The following is a 9,917-nucleotide window of genomic DNA, read 5'->3' on the forward strand; positions in this document are numbered from 1 at the left end:
AATCTCCTTCCTCCATTGAGGATTAATCAAGAGCCCAGAGAAGGGTGGGCATATAGAGTCTGAAATCTACAAACATTGAAAGGGAGACTTTATGAATATGTGCCAAAGTAGAGAGTGCAAGTTCCAAATGAGAATTTATTAACCCCATAACGTGCCTGGCAAAAGGGTGCTTGGTAATTCAGGGATCATGTAGCAATCCTTGGGATATTCTTACTCCAGTTAAGTGCCAAAGAGTTCTCAGCCGGGCTGGGGTTGTGGGCTCAGCGGTAGAGCGCTCGTCTAGCACAGGCGAGGCCCTGGGTTCGATCCTCAGCACCACATAAAAATAAATAAACAAAATTAAGGTGTTGTGTACAACTAAAAAAATTAATAAATATTAAAAAAAAGAGTTCTCAGCCTCAGAAGAAACAGTCTCTTTCTCTGTTGTGATATTTAAGTAATCTCTGAGCTTCTGGAAGTCAAGGGTTCAATCTCCAGGATTGAGGATTCTTGTCAAAATCAAATAAAAAGAGACAAATCTTCATTTAAAACGTTTTATTTGATAATAAAGAAAAAATAAGATTGCAATCCTGTACATACACACATAAGCCTCTGATATGTCTAATGTGCAAAGACAAAGATTGGGATTTGTTTGGAGAAAGAGAAAAGGTACCTAAAGTGTTTTGAAAGAAAGTTCATTGGCACTTGTGGCCTTTGTGCAAGGGCTCTGATTGGTGGGTGGCTGAAGTTACTAGGAAAAACTAATTCTAAAGTCATAGCAAATTGGGTTGCCAGACAATTCCTAGAGAAGCCATTTGTGGCCTAACCCCCACATGGCTTTAGACTATTTAATTGAGTGTGGCAGAAACTACTCCAATTTGAATCATCAATTTTCACAATTGTTATGGATTTTAGCATTTCATTGTAGAGATTCTTAACCTTACCATGCAAGGGAATCAACTGCAGAGTCCACAGCCTCACCTTCTGAGACTCTGATTCCATAGATCTGGAGCCGTACCCACGAAACTACACATTCAACAATTACCTCCCACCACTGATGATTTTCATACAAATATAGCAGGCTCAAAGTAAAGAAAAGCAATTTATTATGTATTTAAAACATAAAGTTTTAGTTCCAGGGCACTTGTATCTTATTTTGAAGTATCTTGAATTTTACATCATGAAATTAAGTGCAGCAAACTTCAAATCCCTGAAAGCTGATAAAGCTTTGGGCAGGTAAGGATCAGAGAAGCAGAAATTCATAAGTGACTATAGATACTATCTTGATTTACTTTAGATCTTTGGGTCCTACTAGATTATGAACACTTTAGATACAAAAAATATATTACCTTCATGTATATATCCTCAGTACTTACAATGCCTGGCATATAGTACTATTTCTGTAAATGCATTACCTGGATATTCATACTGTAACAACATTTTCTAATCATACTATGGCAATTAGGTCTACTCTATTATCACCAAAGGTGGCTTGGGGTTAGAGTTAGTGCTTTCTTAGCCTCTGGTACAGTAATTCTTAGAAGAGTTTGCTCTTAACTTATGATTTCACTGCTACTCCACACAAACACAAAGCTACAAAGTTGTCAAAATACTAAGCAAGATGGGCTGGGGATGTAGCTCAGTTGGTGGAGTGCTTGCTTTGCATGCACTAAGGCCCTGGGTTCAATCCCCAGCACCACCACTCACACAAACACAAAAATACTAAGAAAGTGACCTCTGTCCCCCCGGAGCTCTCACTTGGGGCTAGACACCAGCCAAATTACAAAATAAGCTAGGCGTCACCTTCTATAGTACTCCCTTGTTTTTTACAACCCTTCCTCTAGCCCATGTCCCCATTCTTCCCCATGCCACTCCCCTATGATTTATGCATTCAATCTTTCCCTCATTTCATGACCACCATCATCAAAATGTGGGTCTTTTTCTTTCAAATCTATAGAATGTCTTTAAAATTCAGAATTGATTTAAACGTTAAAGGCTCTGGCGTTTAGCCCTTTACTAGAAGGTTGGGACCTCCTCTACTACAGCCTTTCCAAGCAATCATTCAGACTGTGCTCCAAAGACTTGAGTAATGGAGAACACAGGACCTCCTTGCATAGCTCATCCAGTCTTTTTTTTTTTTAGAGAGAGAGAGAGAGAGAATTTTTAATATTTATTTATTTTTTAGTTCTTGGCGGACATAACATCTTTGTTTGTATGTGGTGCTGAGAATCAAACCTGGGGCTGCACGCATGCCAGGCGAGCGCGCTACCACTTGAGCCACATCCCCAGCCCAGCTCATCCAGTCTTGTGCCAGCTTCAATTAAAAAATCCTTCCTTAAATTTTAAGGCAAACTCTATTTCCTTGTAGATTTGCTCAGTAAACAAAGATTAACCCAGATACTACTCTGTGCCAGGCCCTGTGCTAAGCATCAGAAATTTGATAAATAAGTAAAAACTTTAAACTATTGGCAAGAATGTTAAGACATAGAAGTCCTCACACATTCCCATGGAAGAAAAAATTGATACAAACACTTTGGGAAAGCAATTTGGCAATTTCTAATGAAGTTTAAAATGTATGTACTTTCCATTTCTGTAAGTATTCCAGATGAATAAAGTAAGCATTCAAATAGGAAGTTAAGAAAAATAATAGCAGAATAAGCTCAAAGAAAGTGAAAGAAAAATATTGATAAAAATGAGAGCAGAAATTAATGAAAAATGAAGCAAATATACAATGTTTTGAAATTATCTGTTCAATTAAGTAAAAAGGAAGCAAACATAAGCAAACTTATAAATGATAAAGATGATACGGCAGATGATGAAGAGATTAAGTAGGTAAGAATAGCATGAACAATTTTAGGCCAAGAAGTTTGAAAACATGAAATACATTTCAATTGATTCAAGAACAAATAGAAAACTTTAATTGTCCTTTAAACTTTAATTGACCATTAAAAATTGGGTCATATGGGCTGGGTAGTGCGCTCGCCTAGCACGCGTGAGGCACTGGGTTCGATTCTTAGCACCACATAAAAATAAAATAAAGATATTGTGTTCACCTAAAAAAAAAAACTAAAAAATAAATATAAAAAAATGGGTCATAGTTTAAAAATCTTAGCACTCTGATAAGCCTGGACAGATAAGTTCTACCAAAATTGCAAGGAACATACAGTGTTATACGAGGTTTCCAGAGAATTAACAAAAAAAAAAAAAAAAAACAGAGGATAGACACTGTCCGTTCATTTTATGAAGGTAACATAATTTTTATACCCAAATCAAAGACAGTAAAATAAAGGAAAATTACATGTTCGTTTCATTCATAAATATAAGAAATTACTTTAGGCCAGACGTGGTGGCACATGGCTATAATCCCAGCGTCTCAGGAGGCTGAGGCAGGAGAATCACAAGTTCAAAGCCAGCCTCAGCAAAAGTGAGGCACTAAGCAACTCAGTGAGACCCTGTCTCTAAATAAAAAACAAAATAGGGCTGAGTATGTGACTCAATGGTTGAGTGCCCCTGAGTTGAATCCTGGTACCCAAAAAAAGAAAGCAACCAGAAAGGAAACTTCTTAATCTAATAAAGGACATCTATAATACCATATAAGGTTGTAAAATGTTGAAAGCATTCCCTTTATTGAAAAATTATCTGGCTGGGGGTGTGGTTCAGCAGTAGAGCACTTGCCTAGCATGTGAGAGGCACTGGGTTCAATTCTCAGCACCACATATAAATAAATGAATAAAATAAAGGTCATCGACATCTAAAAAAATTTTTTTAAAAAGAAAGAAAAATTATCGTGCATGCTTTATGTTATTCCATACCATATTGAGGATCCTAGTCAGTTCAACAAGACAAGAATAAGAAATAGAAGTTGCAGGGAAGCCAGGCACGGTGGCACACACCTGTAATCCCAGCAACTCAGGTGGCTAAGGCAGGAGGATTGAAAACTCAAGGTCAACCTCAGCAACTTAGTCAGGTCCTAAGCAACTTAGTGAGACATTGTCTCAAAATAAAAATAAAAATAACTTGGGATGTAGCTTTCAGTGACAAAGTGTCCCTGGGTTCAGTCCCCAATATAAATAAATAAACAACAATTGGAATGAAAGAGGAAACACACAGTGGTTATTTGTGGATATATGTTCGTCTATGCAGAAAATCTAAAATAATCTATAAATTACTTACTGTAATTAAGGGAAGTTAGTAAGGCTTATGGGCATAAAATCAGTTTATGAAAGTCTATTAGATTTCTTTATGCCAGCAACAGTAGTGAATATAATTTATATAAAAATGTCATTTATAATAGCAACAAAAATACCTAAGACTAAATCAAAAGCTATGCAAGCATTAAGGAGAAAATTTTTAAGTTGAAATTGAAAACCATTGAAGAATAGCTAAATAACACAGTGGCACACACTTATAATTCCAGCAACTTGGGAGGCTGACTTGGTGACTTAGGGAGACCCTGTCTCAAAATTTAAAAAAAGTAAAAAGGACTGGGTATGTAGCTCAGTAAAACAGCTCTCAGTGGTAAAGCACTCTATTCAATCCCTGTACTACCAAAAAGAAAAAAGAAAGAAAGAAAAAAAAAAGAAAACTAAATAAATGGAGCAAGATGTTAATATAAAAAGATATTTTAGGGCTGGGGATGTGGCTCAAGCTGTAGCGCACTCGCCTGGCATGCGTGCGGCCCGGGTTCGATCCTTAGCACCACATACAAAGACGTTGTGTCCGCCGAAAACTAAAAAATAAATATTAAAAATTCCCTCTTAAAAAAAAATATTTTAAGGCTGGGGATGAGCTCAGTGGTAGAGCATTTGCCTAGTGTTCATAAGGACCTGAGTTCAATCCTCAGCATCCTACAAAGGAGAAAAAATGACTAAAAAGATAATTTAAGATGACATTTCTCCACATATTGAGTTATAGATATAATGCAATTTCTAAAAATCCCAACAGCCTTTGTGGGTGGGGGGTGGAATCTTACATATATAACTTTTATATATATGTATATATATTCCATAAATATGTATATATGGAAGAGGAAAAGGCCAGTAATGGCCAAGACATTTCTGAAAAACAAAGTGGAAGGATTTGCCCTCCTAGATATCAGGAATTATAAAGTTATTAAGACAATGCTTAAGACAAATAAACCAATGAAACAAAATAGAAAGCTCAAAAACAAACTCAGACCTATATGGAAACTATATTTATGACAATGAGCACTGCAGAAAAGAATAAACTATTCAGTGGAAAGTCCTAGAACAATCATTATGAGAAAAATTATGCAGGATTCCTTCTTTATACTATGTATCACTTAATTCTAAGTTGACTAAAGATTTAAATATGCATAACTCAGAATAGTTAATTGATGGTATAAAGAAAATCTTAATATTTTAGGGTATAAGATTAGTATTATGATTACATTTTTAAATTGTTCTTATATTTTAGAAAAACATTCTATAATATTAATGTGTAAAATATTATGTTCGTGGGGTGAAGTAGGTAAAATTATAGATAAAACAAGAGTTGTTCAAACTGAGAAGGAGAAAATAAAATTTCAATATACTATTTTCTCAACTTTTTTACATATTTTAAATTCTCTGTTATAAAAAGTTAGAGCTTTATGTGAAATGAAAAACTATAAACATTTTATAAGATAATGTAGGAAAATATCTTTATGACCATGGGATAGGAAAATATTTTTTAATATATATATTTTTAGTTATATTTGAACACAATACCTTTATTTTATTTATTTTTTTAATGTGGTGCTGAGAATGGAACCCAGTGCCTCACACATACTAGGCAAGTGCTCTACCACTGAGCCACAGCCACAGCCCAGAAAATATTTCTTAAACACACAAAAAGAAAATGCTGATAAATTCAGCTACATTAAAGTGAATTTTGATACCATGAAGAGAGTAAAAGGACAAGCCAAAAACTGGGAGAAATATTTTTGACATATATGACTAACAGAGGATTAGTATACAAGTTATTAGTGAATTTAAAAAAAGACTCGGAAAATTGGGATAGGACATTAATTGGAATGTCACAAAAAAGAAAATTAAAATATCCATAAAAATAAAGAGAAAATCTCCTTAGTAATTAAGAAAATACAAGTTGAAACCATGATAACTATGATGAGATACTGTTTTATACCAAACAGGCAAATGCTTTTAAGTTTATATATATATATATATATATATAATATTATATTATATATGTGTGTAAGTATATATATATATCTTTATATATTATATAAAACATCTTTATATAATATATATGTATGTATAGATATATATGTATATATGTAGTTATCAATTCTGCTAGTGCAACTTTTATATATATGTATCTATATCTACATACACACATATATATTATATAATATATTATATAATAATATATTTCTTTCCACATATATATATATTTCTCTCTCTCTCTCTTTCTTTCTCCTGACTAGACCATTAAACTGAAAAAATGAACTTGAACTTGGGAAGCAATTTGGAAGTTAAACATATACATAATCTTAAAGTCCATCAGTCTGCTCCTGGGTATATGCAGTAACCACTTCTTGGGTGCCCAAGAGACTTTAAGAAGAATGTTCAGGACAACATTTTTCTTAATACTCCAAACTGAGTGCAACTCATATGACCATCACAGTAAAATATGGATAAATAAATTAAGCATGATGTTTTCTGTGGAATTCTCATATATGACTTTTATTAGGTTACAGTAATTTCCTTCTATTCCCAGTTTACTGAAAACGTGAAGAGTAAAAGGGTTTTGTCAAATGCTTTTTCAGTATCATTTGAGATGATCTAGATAAAAGATTCTTGGTTGACAGTTTTTCTTTCATCACTTTGAATCTATCAGCCTACTGCCTTCTGGCCTTCTAAATTTCTGATGAGAAATCTAACATTTTTGAGGATTCCTTATATGTAATAAGTCATTTGTCTCTTGGTGGTTCTTTGTTTTGGGCTTTTGAAAATTTAATTATGTGTCTTTGCGTGAGCCTCTTTGAGTCCATCTTATTTAGAATTCCCTGAGCTTCTTGGATGTTTATATTATAGCTTTCATCAAATTTTGGAAGATTCAGTCATTATTTCTTCAACTGTTCTCTGTTCCTTTCTCTCTCTCTCCCTCTTCTCCTTTTGGGACTTCACAGTGTATATGTTGTTCTGCTTGATGGTGTCCTTTAGGCTCTGTTTACTTTCCTTCAATCTTTTTTCTTTCTGTTCCTCCAACTTGGTCATTTCTATGGTTCTATCTTTAAATTTTCTGTCTTCTCAAATTTGCTTTGAACCCCCATATCACTGCATGGGGGTCCAAAGAGTTCTCTTCAGAAGCAGAGGAGACCATTGCTTAAACCTTCCAAGTCCTTGAGTGCATCACAGAAAAAGATTTAAGAACAATTGTAGAGCAAGAAGGGAGCACTTTATTGAAAAGCAAGAAGTACACACTTCAAAGAAAAGTACAAAGAAAGCATGTGGGCAGAGCCATAGAGTGAGTTGCCTTGTTTTGGTCTGGAATTTCAACATTTATAAAAGGATAGTAGCTAGGGAGAGGAACTAGAGGTGGAGTGTAGGCGGAGTCAAGCAATTTCATAGAAGTTTTCCTTGCACTTGAACATTGCCCTCAAAGATTCTAGTCATGCTACTTCATTCTTCATGTGTCTCATTAAATCTTCACCCAGGGCTGTGAGTTTTAGTTTTATAATAAGGCTAGAGTCATTTCTCAGTCACCCAAGTCTCTAATGCACAAGCTCCCTAAAGGAGAGTTTCCCTCAGATGCCCTGTGGGAATCTTACCTTTTTGTTGCTCTTTCATCAGCCAAAGAGCAAGCCATGGGCACGGTTATGGGCACAAGGACACAGGCTGGGTTGCACATGAGATCCATAATGTTTGTTCTGCATGCCGATGGTTTATGGATATTTCTCTTTTGAGACCTAGGATTCTCTTTGTATTCCTAAACGCCGATCTTACCACTACTGCACTTTTTTTTCATTTCCTGCGTGTGTGTGAGTGTGTGTGTGTGTGGGGGGGGGGGTTGCTGGTGCTTAGAAGCCAGGGCCTTCTGCATGCAAAGCAAACACTCTACCAACTGAGCTATATCCCCGGATCCTGGCTAATTACTTTTAAGGAAATAATTGTTGATTGTTTACTTAGGTCCCATTATTTTATATATGAGCAGGATTATATTTAGTGTTATAACCCCTAACCAGCACCCAAGCTAAGGCTTTCTCTAGGAACTTGGTGTCTTTTCTGCTTTCTTTATCTACTTTTTCTTCTTCTTTTCCATTTAGTTGAACTCCTTCCATCCCTGTGTCCAGTCACCTAACATCCATCAGGCTTAGGATGTTGCTCCTTCTCCCAACCCCATATTCAAATGCTTTATTTATCTAATGACCTTATTTTTTGACTCATGTGATGAATTAAAATTTAGAAAACACTCATATTTGTTATGACCCCCATCAGGGTACTGTTGAACCCATGACGCAAAGAAAAGATCACCGACTCCAATTTTAAATCAAATTAAAGCAAGCTTATATTGCGTACACAAGTGAGCTAGCTGGCCAACGACTGTCTCACCCAAAGCCAGGCTAGAGAACAGCACCCCAGCTCTCCAGAAAAAAATGGTTTTATAGCACAAAAAGTTACAAAGGGGGTGTCTTGGGAACTTACAGCTAACAGGATTCTGGCAAACATAATACAAAGGCAGACAGCAGGTTAATGATCTATGTGGCTTAACATTTCAAGGTAAGGAGTAAATTTAGATTCCAACATCAGAATTTATGAGGGGCTGCTAAGGTTTTAGGGAGGGTTGTTATCTGGTCAAGGAGAGCCAGGCATGGGTGAGTTTAGAGCATGGGCAGGAATTCCAAACAAGATTAGCCTTCAGAGTACTGCCAGGCTGTTTCCTTTGGATAGGCTCTAGGAGATGAAATGGATGGCATGTTGGAGCCACTTTTGGTTTTCTTTTATTTCTGTTTAGTAAAACAGAAATGAACTTTTTAAAACTTTGTGATGAGATGGCTCCCAATCTTAGGATAGAATTAGGTTGGGTTCATCAGGTACACCTAGAATGTAGCCTTTGAAACACTTCTTTAAAAATCCTCTACTCTGGGGCTGAGGCTGTAACTCAGTGGTAGAGCACTTGCCTTGCAGGTGTGAGGCCCTGGGTTCAATCCTCAGCACCACATAAAAATAAATAAACAAATAAAGATATTGTGTCCATCTGCCCAGTACAGTGGCAAATGCCTGTAATACAGTGATTTGGGAGGCTTGGGCAGGAGGATTGCAAGTTCAAAGCCAGCCTCAGCAACTTATTGAGACCCTAAGCAACTTAGTGAGACCCTGCCTCAAAATTTAAAAAAAAAAAAAAGGTTTGGGGATGTGGCTCAGTAGTAGAGCACCCCTGGGTTCAATCCTCAGTACCTCCCATCCCTGAAAAATAAGAAGAAAAGAAAGAAAAGAAAAAAGTCCCCTGTTCCTCCTGATGGGGAGAATCACAGACTGTGGGACAGGAGTCCCTTGTGTTTCTCCTTTTCTAGCAAAGCAATAAAACTTCTTTTCCCTTTTTCTCAAAACTACATAAATAATTTTAAAAATAGAAAACATTCATGTGTGTAGAAATGCTTCACAGTTTTTGATGTATCTTCATGATCTCATTTGATCCTCTTTTCAGTCCATTGTGGTAAGTAGATGAGATAGTGGGGTTCAGTTTATGTGACAGAGAAAGTAATAAAGGCTGAATTGGAATCTAATTTTCCTGTCTCACTACTTTTGCCCCCTAGTGCTTTGGATCAAACCCATTGCCTCTCCAAGCACTCTACTATTGAGCTATATCCCCAGCCCACTCTGACTTTTTTTTTTTTTTTTTTTTTTTTTGATAATTTCAATATTTATTTTTCAGTTTTTGGCAGATGCAACATCTTTGTTTGTATGTGGTGC

The sequence above is a fragment of the Marmota monax genome, unplaced genomic scaffold (genome assembly GCF_021218885.2).
Source record: "Marmota monax isolate L192 unplaced genomic scaffold, Marmota_monax_Labrador192_F-V1.1 WCK01_AAM20220418_F8-fsc00014, whole genome shotgun sequence".
Lineage (NCBI taxonomy): Eukaryota > Metazoa > Chordata > Mammalia > Rodentia > Sciuridae > Marmota > Marmota monax.